The following is a 16,767-nucleotide window of genomic DNA, read 5'->3' as shown; positions in this document are numbered from 1 at the left end:
GGCTCCATTGCAGTCAGTGATAAATTCACAATGACTCAACATAGTCATCAATTCACTCTTAGACCCCTACAAGAACAGAGTGGTTCAGGCATGTTTTACAAAACCCCAGTGTAATTTTTTTAACAGCCACTGCAAAGCTGTTATGCACAATGCAAGAAGATATTGAAACAATTCACTGTTATTGACAGCCACTCATCAAAACTAAATGTTGATTTCAGAAACACAGGTCTTCATAGGAGATATATTGATGAGCTCTTCTAGTTAGGTGCAAACGCAGAGCTGCTAACCCTAGTGACTGCACTGCAGTCTCAGGAGTACTTTGTTGTGTTTTCTTAAGATCTAGCTTTTTGTATCACGTAAGTATGTAAAAAAAATAATAATACCAAAAACCCCCAAATCAAAGCTGCCCTTAAGAAAAACTAAGCAAAAATAAAATAAAATTCTAGTACTTGTAATTGTGAAGTAACCCTAAAAGCTCAGAAAGCACAAGGTAAATGAGCCTAAAAGTGTTACTTGTTTAAAATCCAATTCCTTCCCATTTTCTGAGAAAAGCCATTTTATGGGTCTTTGAGAACTTGGCTTATTTTGCTCCCTTGAATTTGGTACTCCTGCACAAATGACATCCTTTTAGCAAATCAAAAGGGATGGGCCGAAAAGGTAGAAGCATTTTTATTAATATATGGACAAAGACTTCCACAGTTTTTCTTCAGATATGTGTTTCAATTTGTCAATCTATCTGCATGTGTATCTCACCCCTTTCAACCCATGTTTACCATCAAGCCAGAGATGAACCAGAATTAGAGGAACTGTTTCCTGGATGAAGCTGCAGTATAAGAAGAGGGAAATGAGAGCTAAGAAACCCACGTGAGTCATCTTTCCTACGCCCTTCCCACAGTCTTAGGACCTACACAGATCACACTGGCTTAGAGCTGGGCTCGGCTTACTCCAGGGGTGATACCAGGCAGCTTCACAACCCAGAGGCAAACATAACAGCAGTGGCTCTGAGCAAATGACCTGGACGTCATTTTAGCCTAACAAAATAATAATCACATAGTAGTAGGAACACTGTGCTCTTCAGCAGATGCTTTCAGCAAAGAAGCTAAATATTAAATAAAAAGTGTTAAATACTAAAAAATAAGCCTTTTAGTGTGTTGGGTACAGCAAATATTAGTAGCCCCATTTACAGTTGATCAGACTGAGGCAGGCAGCAAAGACAACATGAAGAACAAAATATTTTTTTCTCCTCCCTAAACTTTTTCCCTAATAACCAGATAATACTTTCCATGTACCCCTTTCTGAGCTCGTATGTTTTTCAAGGGGACAAGGAGAATGGAGGGACATGGAGGCGGCAAAAGCTCCTACACATCATGAGTAGTAACCTTGTTAAACAAGCAGCACAAACTGATGAGCAGGACTGACATGGTTCTCGCGGTGTTAGAGATACTGTACAGCGTAGGTAGCGATGCTGGCCCCTTGCCAGGATGTATCACAGTGCCAAGCATATTACATCGAGCAAAACAAAAATAAGGAGGGAATCCAATGAAGGAATCAGACAAAACAGACAACAAACAGCATTCACACAGTTTTGGGTCAGTGCAAATTTGATTCTCCATTTCAGCACCAATTCTTTGAACGCTATTAACCCATTTTTCACCAGAGGGTAATTTTTCCCTTTGGAAGATACATACAGTAGTTTCTTCCTCACAATATGCTTTGTCCTTCTAAAAGGATTTACTAGGAGAAGCAGAAGTAGCAGACAGCTGCACATCCCCCACAATACAGATAAAATTTTCTGCTTAATTAGGCATTGACATGTTTACTATAACCTTTACAGAAGAGTAACTCGTGCTGAGAAATCCTCTTTTTTGTGTGTCTGTACACTCTTACGAAAGTAGTAGAAGTAACTTACTAGAAAGCACCATCAAAATTTCACAAAACCATCAGTCAGGTCCATTTTAATGGTTAAGAGTTCTGGGCAGCTTTGAAAACACATTTCAGTATCCTACTTGTAAACCCATTTTTGTTTATGTAAATGATTTAAATTGCTGTGGGCATTTTAAGGACAGTGGAGACCTGTGCAGACAACCTAGGGTACAAGAAATGCATGTGTCCTTCCAGCAGTGGTTTTTAGAAAGATTTCATTGGACATGAAGTTTGATATGAACTGATGTAGCTATTTAACAGAAATAACATTAATTTAAGTGGACTTTGCATTATTTATTTTATAAAGTAACGGTGTCTTAAACCTGCACATTCACATGCTTTAAATGCAGTGTCTGTAGTAAGTAGCATAATTTTTGCACGTCATACTGATGTCCATATAAGAAATTGTTGAGTGACCTTTTCTCTTCCCACCAGTTCTCCCCTAGGCTTATCCTGACACTCCAAAAGTCTGAGATGCTTGTATATAGCTGTCTTACAGGAAAAAAAAATAAAACTAAAGAAATCCAAACTCAGTAACCAGGTGAATGCTTCCTCCTTTTCCCAGATGAGAATTTTTCCCACTGAAATTAAACAGGCCCAGGCAGAGACGTAGGATGGGCAATGTGCAGTCCTGAAGAAGCGGGGGACTGAAATTTCACTATCATCTTGAAAACTGGATAAAACCGAGGAGCTGCAGAGCAGTAGTGAGTGGAAGCAATTTCTGGCTTCCTAAATGGAAATACAGTATTTGTATTAAACACAGTATTTGTATTAAATACAGTATTTGGCTTGTCAAAATCATGACATCAGTAAGGATAATATTATCATATGTATAATAATCATAAATACAATTCTAAATTGTTTTAACTTTTTTCTCTGCGCCTTTGTGATTGGATTCATGGTAACGTAAGAAACCTGCTTCTCTAGGACAAGGGTTGCAATAAACAGCTGATTCTTTATTCTTCAAAAGATAACTTTTTCTTAGATATATCTAGCATATTTCTACAGAGTAACTGAAAGAAAGCAGGTCCAATTAATATACCCTCAAAACCTCTTCTTTGAACTTATGGGTCTAAACCCATCCACATCTTGAAGCCTTGATCCTACTATGCAGACAGCACTGAGCCAAGCTCCCAGTGATGCTGAATCCAGTATTGACTTTCAGGCCCTCACACCCCTGAATAACCTGTAATTTGCACCACGTTATACATCACTTCTAACCTTGAATAGTAGTGTGAATACATCTTTTTTTTTTTTTTAAAAGTGTTCATTCTGACTGTTAACTTTTCCACCAGTAGATGCTATTTTCACTCAAATTTGCTCTTTTTCCACATAGAGAAACATTTCTTAAAATATACATACATGTTTCTTTCCAAGACTGGAAAATTTATTTTCTGCCAAGAAAAGGGACAGTGAATCATTGTCCAGAACAACACCGCTAATCCATGTAAAACCCATGCACCATCTGCACTTCTTCATATATATATTCCAGTTTTACTTGAAATAACATCATTAGTAGAGCAATCTTGCAATGCTATAAGGTGATCTTGTTTCCTTCTTGTTTGGCTTCAGCTCAAACATCTTTTTGTGTTTGGCAGAAACTGTTTCTTTCTCTGAAATATTTCATGCAGATAATGGATAATGACCACTTCTCATTCCTTCTTCTCAAAAACGTCTAACTACATTAGCTACCCAAAGACAAATCTTAACCTGGCTCTTTGTAGAAGTTCATACCTATAGATTCATCCCAGTTTGAAAAACAACTGAAGAGAGGAATTGGCAGCTGAGGAAAAAAAAGTCCCTACTCTGTTGCATAACTCTTATATCAAAGACACTTTGGAATTTAACAGGATTAAAACCAATGCAGCACCCTGGAAATGCAATGGAGTTTCATGAAAAGATCTCTCAAAATACAAAGTTTGTAATACAAGAGTGAATTATATCATTTCAGAGCTTTTTAGGCTACATTAAAAATTTCTGTACCAGGGAAAAAACCTTCCTGTTAAGTTCTGCAAGATGGAAAGAAAACACAGGGCAAGGTTTACCATTCTCACCACGGAGGGAGCAGAGAGCATCTGGCTCTGAATCACGGGTGTCAGAGACGAAGGAGTGTCTCTGTCATCTGATCTAAACTTCCTGGTAGTGTGAGGTTTATTTCTAAAGCCATGTGCACCCTGAGGAAGGTTTTAGATGTTCTCAAAACATCAGAAAAGGCTGAATTTGCTCAATTGTCTTTTTTTTCTGGGAGGCCAGTTAATTATTTTGGATAATGGGAAATCATTTGCACTTTTTGCTGCTATTACTCTTTACCATCACATTCAAACTCAGTTTGCCGTGGTTCAGTATGGAAGTTTTGATCACCACCCTAGTGATGCAATTTTGTGTCCAAAATAACTTGTCATCTCAAAGGAGAGATTTTTCCCAATGTTCCTTTGCCTTTTTTTTTTTTTTTTTAGAACTTTGCTTTTCAAATCGTTACAGCAGCTGACACTAGGGCATGAATTTCTGCCTTTTGCAGAGTAGGAAAAGAAACATCCACTACCATCCACTGCTGGAGGACAGAAGCAACCTCTGTGGTGCCAAGCTTGCAAGCCACTGCAGCTTAGGAGCAAGGAAACTTGGAGTGGTTTCTGCCATAACTGAATTTTAACACGCAGAGGCAATTCCACGGAGCCATAACTATTATTTATATATGATGCTGAAATGAAGCAATTTTGGGCTTTCATTTTGTTGTACTCTAATTAGAGTTGTAATATAAAGTTTTCTATTAAATGTCCAATTTTCTACTGGTTAAGAAGGCAAAATACCCACTAGTTTCAGTGGGACTTTTAGCAGCACAAAGGAGAACCGATTATGTCTTTCGTACATTGCACCCTACGCAGTTATGAGTCAAATGAAAATGATTGGTGGCTGGAAGCATATGTGCAGGGAACTGGCTTTTGAGTGACCCATAAACTCAAAGCAAAACCAATAATAAAAGAGGAAAAAATCCCCAAACAAAAGGAAGACTGCAAAAAGAGAGGTGACCTGATGTGCTCTACCGAGCTGAGAGTCCCTAGCAGGGACAGAATTATTATGGGATTTTTTCTTGAATAATTTTCCTTAAGGATTATGTTGTTTACATAGTCAGTTATAGCACTGTGAAAAAAAGGAACTTCAGTCATATTTACCTTGCTCTGGATTCAGTCAGTTTGAATGACTGAATTGCTAGGTGCTAGTTGTTGCAGAAATGGGTTTAACCATGTTCAGAGCCAACAGATGAAGTTCCCTACGTGAGGGCTTACAGTGTAAGGGAATAATTTGTCTTTGGTTAAAAACATTCCTGTTTGTTATTTTCTACAAACCCCTGGCACTTACAATTTCATTTTTTCAACCAGCTGAAGGTGTTTAATATTCTCCAGATTGTATTTTCAACCAACATGCGTCTAATGAAAGCTATGAATCGTTGCATCGCTTGAATGCAAAGAACACAACCTTCACAGCCCTTTGCTGTGCACAAGCAGCAGACCCCCACCTCTGCCCCATCCATCCCGCCTGCCCGTCCCGCACACCAAAATCCTCTCCCAGCAAAGTTTTAGACAGGTATCAGGCCGTCATCACATCACTGCACCATGAATACGCGTTGCATTTAATTGCTAGTACAGACACAAAGGGTGCCTTCCAAAATGCAGTTTGGTCCTGAACAATTAAAAGAATAGAGTAGCAGCAAATATGTTTTCCTCATTAGTCATTTTAATTGCACCAGCGTAAATCACTTCACTGATGAAAACCTAAGTCTGAAACTTTTGTCTCTCTCTGCCTTTCTTCTGTTTTCTCTTGTCCTATTTATTGTTGTGGAAAACATCAGAGTGGCTTTGTAAATTTATAGATTACCTCATTTAAAATCCAAGTTTCAAATTATGTTTTCCCTCTTTCATTATCCGAGGTTCCCCTAAATACCAATCTAAATTTCTTTAAATGGCATGAGCTACCAATCAGAATCATAAAAAAATATATATCTATATAAATTGAAATTGTAATGAGTCTTACCAGTGTATTGCTAGCACTTTGGTTCATTTGATATGAACTTTGTTTTTTTAAAGTACCACATGGTAAGGCTTTGAAACTTCAGTTTGTAAAAAAAAACTGTAACAGCCTTACAGCCTTTGAAGTCACTACTGATATAACTCTGAACAGATCCATTCAAGTTCAACTAACATCAGACAAATGTTTAGTGTATCAGAGGAAGCCACAAAAGCAAGGATTTCATCAATATTTCACAACAGCCTCAGGGAAACTGTAGATTGCAATGCTGTAGGGCAGCTAATGGAATTACACACAAGGGTTTTGTACATTTAAAATAAGCAGCTACTAAAAAAATTACCCTTCAGTTTGATAGAAACTGTATAAAACTGCAGATGGGAAACAATTAAATAGCTACCAACATTTATCCATGTCAGCCTGATAGGTCATTTAATAACAGGTATTTCTTTCCTTCCTTCTTTTTTTTCCTGGTAGGGCAATAATAAAGATTAACATTTATGAAAAGTAGCATAAAATATAGTACAGCCAAATGAATAATTAAAGATGCTTCTGAAGAATTTGTTTGCTATTGTATGGCCATGAAGACTGCTTTCCAGTAATGAAGTACATTTATATTAAATACAATTATAAGTAGAAAGAAGATGAGGATCATGTTTACGGACACTTGCTTTTTATCCTAAAAAAAATAAAATTTTGACTCATTTCTACTGAATCCACGGCTTGTCTCATGGACAGCACTTCTTGAGAACACATTTCCCTTGAATGGGCTCTGGCTTTGAATTCATGTGGACTACACTTGAAGCTGGAGACACTACATGTAATAAACATGTGAAAGATCAACACCTTCCCTTGAAAGGCTCTTGATCAGAGTGAAGAATTCTGTGTATGAAAGCACAATGTTTATTCTAAAAATAGATCCGTATAATCATATTCCTTTTCATGACTATGTTCAACGTGTAAAAATCTTGAAGTACTAGCCCTTCACACAGTTGGTTTTGAGTGTTTAGGTATGGTCTGCTACTGCGGGAAATTACTGTTTCTGTTAATAACTGATGCTTGTTCAGTGCATTGAATAGCACAATGTGAGAGACAAATTATTTGATTATTATTTTTAAAAGGCTGCTTATTTCTTGGCCTCTCCAATTCAAAAGAGACCAGCTTGGATAAATGCAATGGAGTACCCAGTCTCATGCAGAAGAATTTAAGCCTTAATTCAAGAAAGCTCATAAACATGTTAAGTTTGTCCCATTTGGGGTAAGAGTAGATAGGCTTATCTGCCATAAAGAGAGGCTACAGCATGATGAAGTTTCGCTGACATAATTACTTAATAATGAATTATTAATATGTAAACAATAGCAGCCCGATTTCAGTAATGTGACTAAGGATTAAGTGAGTCAGCGTTGACAGAAAATCTGCCAGAGCAAGGAGCAAGACTCAACTGTCATAACTCCGGCATCTGCCACTGATTGCTGAGGTGGCCTCTTGCAAGTCACAGAGGGTCAGTTCAAAGCTCAGATGTTTTTACGGATGACCTCCATGAACAGCCGTTTTCTCTTTAAAATCCCCGCCTCCCTGCCTGTTGAACTGCAAAATACTGCTTCTTGTACACGTTCTGCAGGAGCACACTGGGAAATGCATTGTGCTTGTCTGCTGAACAGAAAATCTAGCGCTACTTGAGTACTCAGCTTCATGATCCAGTGATGGGTAGAGATGAAGCCAACAGCACTTCTTATGTGGTTTTATTAAAGAGCAGAATTCATGCCCAGCTGAAGATGCTGCATAAAATGCAAGCTCCTTGCAATAACTTGTTGACTAGGACCTAGTATTACAGCCTATTTTTAAAAAATATTAATATGGCTTTAAAAGTACACTATTATTATAACATTTGTCTAAAGAGCAGTGGACCTTTTGATTTTCCCTTTGGATACACAGCCATATTGCAGCTCCAGTGAGATCTGCTTTAAGCCATACTTGCCAGTAATATTCATAAATCTGTGCTGGCTACTCATAGCTGGTTAAACCATGGCTGCAACATCATTTGTCTCTTAACATCTCTTTAGATAAGGTACATAAGTAGAGAGTGGGAGTATAATGAAATAGATCTTCCTCATCTTCTTGCTTTGTTTTGATCTTGCCTTTATTCCAGGTAATAAAAAACTGGAAATAATTTTGAAGTGTGAATTTTCACTTGCTGGGATTTCAGTGTAAAAGGAACACTAGTGAAGAATACACAGATCATCAAGTGTTTTATTTCCCTCTTTATTCTCCTTTCAGGAACATACTCTTGCAAATGTTGGTCCAAATGAATAGTCTGTTTCTTTTGTGACAAATATTATGGCCAACAAACGTTGACTTTTGACCATTAGACATCCCTGCACTTATAGCCACATAACCATCAAAGCACTAAGTCAGCATGAAGGTCATTACCCCAGACGGCATCTTACTTCGACTAACTCCTCAGATATGTAAGCAATAAGCAGTTGCAAGAGATTGATATGATACTTTGTGAGTAATTTGGATGAACTATAACACTAACCCAGTAAAGTATTATAATTTTAAATGTGTCCAGAAAATAATTGAAATTCTGGTTTAGCTTCATCATAATGCACAGTGCCGGGTATATTTAACAGCTGACTAGTTTAGCATGAATATTGCTTTACAAATGAGGTCATATTGTTTTTAAGAAACAATATTGCTATCAAACATGTTTAGGAGGAAAAGCAAGAGATTATGAGTACACTTTTAACCTTTCTGTCTCTTTCTATATCTGTTTACTATGGTGATTTAGGTGCTCAGTGTTGTTTGAAGGCAAACATAGAAGGTTCTGGCATTTAAAAGAGATCCAGTAATGAGCAACTGGCAGTCAGATTCTTTCTTATTATTACTCTGTCACAAAATCTCTGTTCTACATCATTCCATCTTTGCAACACCAGTCAAGAGATGAGAAAGGTCAAAACATCTCCTTCAAACATACAGTCTGTACATGCACAACACCATCCCTCAGTCACATACAACAGACAAAATTCAATCTGTACTGTGGAAAAGAAGAGTCCATAGGTAAATGAAGTTTCATTAGAGAGAAGGCTTTCCTCCTCCTGGCACTGACACAGTCCAGGTCAGAGTGGGATCACCTACTAATTCGAGTCCACAGGTTTCTTTTTTATCCCTTACCCTGTTGTCACAATGAGGAATACCTAAACAAGCTGCCCAAAAGGGTATTTAATGTACGCAATATGTGTGCATCCACCTACATAACGTTTGGACATTTCTCTACCCAAGTAAGGGGGCATACAGAGGGCCTAATCCTGCTTTTCACTTCTCGTTGCAGTCAACGGTGAGAAGGCTGCAGCAACTGTGATAAGAATTGATCTGGGATCCTTTGAAATCTGTTTCAAAGATGGAAATAACTTCTTTTAAGGTCCTGCCTGAAATACTCCCTCTGTGAGAGGCATGACTGCAGGTATGCTGGTGCTGGCTTTGGTAGCACAAACTTGCAATCATTTTTACCTGACGTTTTTGGGGAATCATATCTTAATAGATCATGTAAATATACTGTATCTTTATTATTACCATTGTAATTCTATTAATGTACTGCACCTAACACCAATAGTGCCCTACAAAAATCTTTTACCAGCATGGAACAAAATTCTTCCTGCCCCAGAAAGCTCCCAATGTTGATACCCTCCACTGCTTTCCTTTCTCTTTCCACACAAGCTGGGATGCTGCCTTACTGTTTCCTTGCAGATATGAAGGCCTATTAATAGTAAGAATACTAATAAATTTCAGTAGTAAAATTAGTACTGTTGGTTCCATTCTGCAAGAAACTTGTGCAAAACAAGTCAATCCATGTCAAAAGGAAAAGCTTCCAACTGATATGGAAAAGAAATATAGTTTCCAAGTACCTATCAAGATTATTAAAATAACAGAAATTTCAAAGGGGGAAAAAAAAAAAAAAGAAAAGAAAAAGATTGAAACACAAATATTAAGCTGTGTTCTTTTAAATTGTGTCTCAAATGATCCAAGGAAGGGCTTAGATCCAGGGCCAGTACACAGATCATTTACAGATCATAATCACCACAGTCTCAGTGTTGCATTCTTGCCCTGTCCTAAGTGATAACTGAAATTTATCATATGGGACAAAGCATAAAAAACCAGGCAGAAACAACAGGAGGCTGCAGCTGCACAGGATCAGTTTTTCCTGAGTCTCAGCAAGAAATAACAACTATGAGTTATGGTAAAAAAATCCAATAATCAGAAAGGTCACTTACTGACAGAAACGACTTCTTCAGCATAGGTATCATGATGTAACCACTGCTGAAGTGAGGGACCTCACTGGGTACAAAAAAGCTATATATTGTATCCATTATAACTGGATTTAAGGCTTGCAGGAATTCACAAAGCAGTCTAGTGGATCAAAAAATCCAGACTCTAAAATCCTGAAAGAGCTGAAAGAGTGGATTAACCGTCTCTACTATCCAACTCTGTAACAGAATAAAAAAACTTTATAAACTTCCCTGCATTTTTTTTTTCCGGGGCCTCACTCAGACTTGGAAGGAAAAGCAACAGAGGGCATCTGACCTCTACCAAATTCCTCAATACTGACTTTCTGAAAAATGAATTGCTGCTGTAGGCAAGCCCAAATATAAAAATAAGCCATTAAAAAAAAAAAAGCTATTGAAAATGTTTACAGAATTAAAATATATTTATTGCTGTTTCTAGTAATCAGAAGTGTAAGTGCAGACAAAAGCTTGGAAAAAAGGTCCAGAGAATTTTCAAGTGTGCATAAATACACACAAAGAGCAAGGCTTCTCAATTTTTGTTTTAATTCCTACCTCTTCCATTTCACTGCCTCCCAGGCATCAGCGTGTAATTGGGACACCACCTTTTGAGATCTGCACTTCTGCAGAGGAGCAAATGTATCCGGGATGTTTATTAAGGCATCATTATATGGCTGTGTGGCATCATTTATTTTCTGTGGAAGAGACCATGCCAGGTCAAGTTCAACAGTTTGAGCAGACAATTCATCAGGTGGGAGCAGGTGGCAGGGGCGGTATAAGAAATCGCTCGAAAAGGAGTACAAAACTGAAATGGATGGAAGTGTAAAAGTAATAAGAAAGTGATCAGTGAAACTACAAACAACAGCAGATAAATCAAATGAAACAAGTGCAGAGCAGACATCAGTCCAAGAGGGTTTCTTTAAATGTGAGCAGGATTTTAACCTCTACGACAATAGGTGAATCCATGTATAACGTTTTTCCTCAAAATTCTGCTGGGAATCAGGAGGATGAACAGAGCAGGATTATCATCAGTGCATTCAGAAAGAATTGGTAAGAAAAAAATAGTCTACTTTCTTAAAGTTGCGGTGGAAATGGATGCAGAGAGCATTTAGAAAATGAAGCATTACAAGGGATTTTGCACATTACATTTACATCCACGTTCAAACTGTGTTTATATTGTGAGAGTGTGTTACAGGATCTGCGCTTGCATTTTGATCACGACCCCTGAAGCAGTGACTGAAATCATATAGAAATAAAGAGTGGTAAGTGCACAATGATAGTTAAAATGGAGAAATGTTGAACAAGAACTTTTTAATAAAAGGAATGACTTGCACATTAACTTGACTACTTCTTGAACAGAAACCCACCAAATAATTTTATTGAGGATTGGACTTCACACCAATAAAATCCTTTTGCTATCAATAATCCAATTATTCATGACAAATATTTTTGTGTGCCTTATCTAATATAGATTTTGGACTAACTACTGATAATGTGAAAGTAAAACTTCCAAAAAAATTTTTTTTTATATCAGTGTGAGTTGTATAAGCTTAGGTCTGCTCAGCTTTTTTGACAATGCATGAGGATACACTGGCTATGGCCACTAAGTCGTAGCTGATTTGCTAAGTGGAGAAAGTCCTTTGAGATTTTTATGGGTAAAGTTGATTTGGAGCTATAAAATTGAAGCATTTATTACAGACCAGAGGCCAACAACACTTCATTATAGACTGTCTAAATACTTTCAGTTTATCCACTAGGTTCAAATCCAAACAATACTTCCCTTTTAAAGCATTTCTGGCTAATTCTCTTTCTACCAGGAATAACACCAAAAAAAAAAAAAAAAAAGAAGAATTTTTAATGTGTTTATCGATCTATGCTAAAATTTAAATGAAGGCAAAGCACATCACAGATCTAGCTAGTACTTGCACAAGGTTTGTCTTGAACTACTACCAATTTGCCTTGCCTACATGGGCTAATTACTGTATGTATCCACCAATGCACAGCTGGAATTTGACTGGTCTGTTTTTGAATTTTTTAATTTTTCAACATGTATCATACTGCCAGTTCATTGCTCCTTCTGTGCAGTCAGTTCCCTTACACTGATTGGAAATCTGTTGCACAAAGAGAGAAAAACATGTTTAAAATAAGAAGATTCAGAAAGACTGAAACTGCTTTTAACTCATTATTTATGAATTCACTGTTTTAATACTCTGCCCCTTACAAACAAGAGTCTTTAAACACTCACTGGGAGAAGAACCAGCAAAACTGGCCATCTTATCTGCTGCCTCAGAGAAGTTTAGTTTAAACAAGCTAGGTCTCTTGGCAACTCACTGTCTAATGTCTTTGGTCCATAATCATGACCCAATGGCAGCATTAACACTCCCGGCCAAGGCAGCAGTGCTTGACATCAACAGCCCTTCTCCAAAGTGTTTGCTCTAACAGAAAAGTCCTCCAAAGACCCTGTTCAGGAGGCCCCAGCTGGCATGTGCCAGAGCTGTCAACAGCCACATGCTATCAGACATCACCATGGCCACTGTCTAGTAGAGCTATGATACCACAGGGGTAGCAAACCTGGAAGATGCAGAAAGGCAAATTTCTCAAAGTGGTTACCTACAGGGTCAGCTCTAGTCAACCAGCTCTTGGGGTCTATCAAGCTTCACGCATTGATGAGATAAGCCTGACTCTAAGCTGGAGTGTGCTTTGCCCATACCTGGGTTTCATTTCTAGTAATTTTTCAGATGTTAATGGCATATCAACTTTTCCATGTACAATAGGTTAAATTTCCTACTGGTGTAATTATTTTGAGGCAAATGGTTTTAGGCAGAGGAAGAACTGGCTCAGTGTTTTATTTTTCTTGGCGCTCCCTGTACAGAACCTCTTCTTGTTGCTAGTGTTTTTTCTTTTTGTCTGATGGGTGTGTATATATATATATATGTATATATATTCATTTTTTGATGCCAATAGCAGTGGAATTAGGAAGCGTCTGCATCCTAAACTCTCTAACAATGTATCAAAAATAGCAGTAATTTTTAAAAAAATCATTCAAGTAGCTGTTACTCAAAAGCCCTCACACTCCTGTCAAATAGCACATTTACACTCACTGGTGGCATTCTGTATGACCTGAGCATTTCTTCAGAAGATCCCTTCTTCCTCTTCTTTTACCTCATAACTTTGGGTATTTGTTAGCAGGGGCTCTGAAGCACTGTTCTGAGGCCAGCCAATCCTATGGAAATGCAATCTAACTTCAGCAAAGAATTTCTTTTTATTAATTCCATTTTATGGAAAGCAAAATGTTGCCTATTACTTTGGAAAATAAACAGTGTATTTCCACTTCACCTCCTCCGTTATCATTAATCTAAAGAGAAGGATGAGATGATTTCCCATATTATTTCCCAATTCGCTTATCCTCATGTGATTGAGAGGCAACTTCTCATATGAAATTCATCTTCGTCCCTAGTCCTTTCCCAACACAATTTAGTGTCCCCAACCAGTATCAACTGCCACAAAACGGTTTCACCATTACCTGTTCTTCCTTCCTCTATGAGCAGCCACGTTTTTTGCTTTTTCTCCTTGACACTGGTAAAAATGCTGGTGTTAGAGGAAGCAGACAAGTAAAGGTCAGAAATTCAAGTGTTTTTCTGTTCCACCCTGTATAAATCTATTGCTGTCAGAGAGAAGCAATCATGTCTGCAAATCCACTTTATGGGGCTGAGAAGATCTGTTTCTCAACTTAAACTATATAACATTTAAATATCAAAAACTTTGTTTTCTAATGAGGGAAGTATTGAGGGGGGAGAAATGAATTATATGCTTGATGTATACTGAAGGCTGGGAAAATTAAGGCCATTTCCCATGGTGAGAATGCAGTGATTTCAGTTTGTGAGAGTAAATTAAACCTTTGGGAGAATTTGTCTTCCATTAAATTGAACAGCTAAACAGGCACAGAAGATTTTAATGTCACCACCAACAAACCCCAAAGGTTACAAAAAGAAAAAGAAACACTGTTTTCGTTTTTAGAAGTTCTCTGTCTCTCTACCTAGGAAAAATGCAAACTGTAAATGTATGTTGAGACACAAAGACTCTTAAAGATCATAATTCCATTCCTATACCATATGCTATTAATGTCTGTCAACACTGTTTAGCCAGCAACTGCTGACAGAACCATATTTGCTATCTAAATACATCATAAATAAATCAGTAATGAACTGCTTTAGTAAACCTTCTGCACTGATTGGAAATACAGATCGAGTAAACAAACTCTGGGGATAGCATTTTGCAGCTAGAAGTATATACAACTGTTTAATGTCAATGACAAAGTCACTCACACCTCTCTTTCTGGCAAGACACGAGGCGGGTGAAAGAAAACCGTAAGGATGGCAAAAGTGTTTAATCAATTGTAGCAAATGTACCTGTCAGCATTCATCATATTACCTCTCCTTTTTTTTTTTTACCTTATGCAAATCTCAGAAAAGGGACTTTCAGCAGGTAGAGCTATAAAATGTGCTGGTAAAAAAATGAAAACCCTCAGTTCAATCATGGTCTTACGACTACGGAGATGGTCATCAAAATCTGGCTGAAGTTCATGAGCTTTCCTAGTCAGACCTGTAATGAGCAAGCACAGGCTCTGCTGACTTCTTGGCAACGAAAAGAGCAGGTTTTGTCTTAAATATGAGTCATTTTGAGGCAATGGCACATGCTCAGAAGGAAAAAACCAGGAACTAGGACTAAGTCTCAAACTGAATTCCTGACTCTGCTGCAGGTTAACTAGTAGTTTTGCACTGCAGAATTTGTGTGTGCTTTTGAAGGTGAAAGTGGATGGACATCTGTGCCAGAATTTGGCTTTGAGATTTGGAATACACTGAAATCGAAAACTTCAATACTTTGTGAATGTGCGAGATAAAAAATGGAAACATTCCGTTATTTGTTCAAACAAACCTACCAAATGTTGTCTGGGCAAAAAGCAACTGTTTGGTGAAGAGGACCTAGAGGAACTAGAATTCATCTTGGGAAGTGGGATATTGAGAGAGGAATTAGTAGTAATGTTGACTGCTAGAATTAAAAAAAATCTACTAGCACCATAAATTTGTAATTGAATAAGCATTTCTAGTCTTCCCAACTCTTTTTTGACACAGGTTTTTTGAAAGTTACTTTCTGACAGCTTTCTGGTAATTAGACACCACAGCTTTATATCAGAAGAACAGTCTTAATTAAGACTGCAGAGAGATGCTAAAATTATAATTTCCTCTATGCTATATTTTAGCAGCAGAAATTCTTGGAGATCCCTGTGGGATGAGACTTTAGTCCAGAATAAAACAAGTGATAATTTGTCATGATGCTTGCAATGGATGATATTTTAAAAAATAGAATTTATCTCCTAGATAGAGGATTAAAAGTTTCTCTTAATCCCACCAGACAATTAAACATCTTCTTATCCTTTGTTCCCCCCCAAATTACTTTCGGTTCACAACCCAAACAATCTGTAAGATGCAGAAAAAGACCTGTTTACAAATTCAGATCGTTGACAAGGCTCACAAAGCAGTGGCAGGTGTTACTCTTTATAGCAGGAATTGGCTCTGCACACAGAGGGCTAACGCAGGGAACAGAGAAGGCTGCAGCTTGTTACGCCCCACCAGCAGGGCACTCTGCCCTCAGCACAATAAAAGAGGATCCATTGTCCTGAATGCACACCTTTGCCTGGTGCTCTGCATTTCTCGTTCACCTGAAGTTAGGTGAGCAGATGCTAAATACTGAAATGGTAAAGGAAAGGAGCCTGGGTTAAAAGGAGCATGGGTCTGTAAGGGAAGAAGAGTAGGATCTTATCTTCCAATAAATCAAGATATAAATTTAAATTATGGGCACCTTAAGAAGACTGAGGTTCATGCAAAAGAATACAGTGTAACACAAGGTTCCCTCTGGTCTCATTTGTTTTTGTGACAAGCTGCAGAGATTGCTGGAACGGAAGAAGTCCCAAGCTCCTAAATACCATCTCAAGTAGAGTTCATGTAAAAAAGAAGAGAAGTGGCACCGTCTGGATGATAAACATTCATATTTTACAACCTCTCAGTTTATTTACTGATATATCTTTTTCTAACTATATTTGTTGTATGTATCAGCTTGCCTAGGCAAAACAGAGCCATACATAATTCAGGGATAAAATTGCCATCAAGTCACTGCAGAATCTAAACAAATAGACCCCAAACATATATTTTTCATTAATAACCCTCCATTACCAAGTTCCGACACTTTGAACCAAAAATAAATAAATAAAATAGCAAGATAAAAAAGAAAGACACCTCATTATTTAATGCCAGTCTCCCTGGCTTTGTGCTCGGAGCAGGTGGAGGCATTGTCTGAAAAGTTAGCGCTTAATGTGACCTGGGAGCGGCAGCCCAGGCTGGCAGGGGAGGACACGGAGAAGCAATCAGCCACTTGGCCAAAGCTGTCACCAGTCCTCAAGCCTGTGAGACAAGGCTAAGTGTGGAAGCTCCCATGCCACTTACACATTTCATTTTTTGCTGTCTTCCTGTCCAAAAAAAGGAAGAAA

At 37.9% G+C, this 16,767-nt stretch overlaps 1 protein-coding gene across 2 annotated transcripts in view; it reads right to left on the bottom strand.

The window, feature by feature from the left end:
• Positions 1-16,767, bottom strand: part of TSHZ2 (teashirt zinc finger homeobox 2) — a 222,885-nt gene that overhangs the window by 86,032 nt on the left and 120,086 nt on the right. The gene's annotated exons all lie outside the window — the stretch shown is intronic.

This window comes from Accipiter gentilis, chromosome 14 (assembly GCF_929443795.1).
Source record: "Accipiter gentilis chromosome 14, bAccGen1.1, whole genome shotgun sequence".
NCBI lineage: Eukaryota > Metazoa > Chordata > Aves > Accipitriformes > Accipitridae > Astur > Astur gentilis.
Note: the sequence above shows the minus strand (reverse complement) of the source record. Positions and strands in the feature narration are given on the sequence as shown.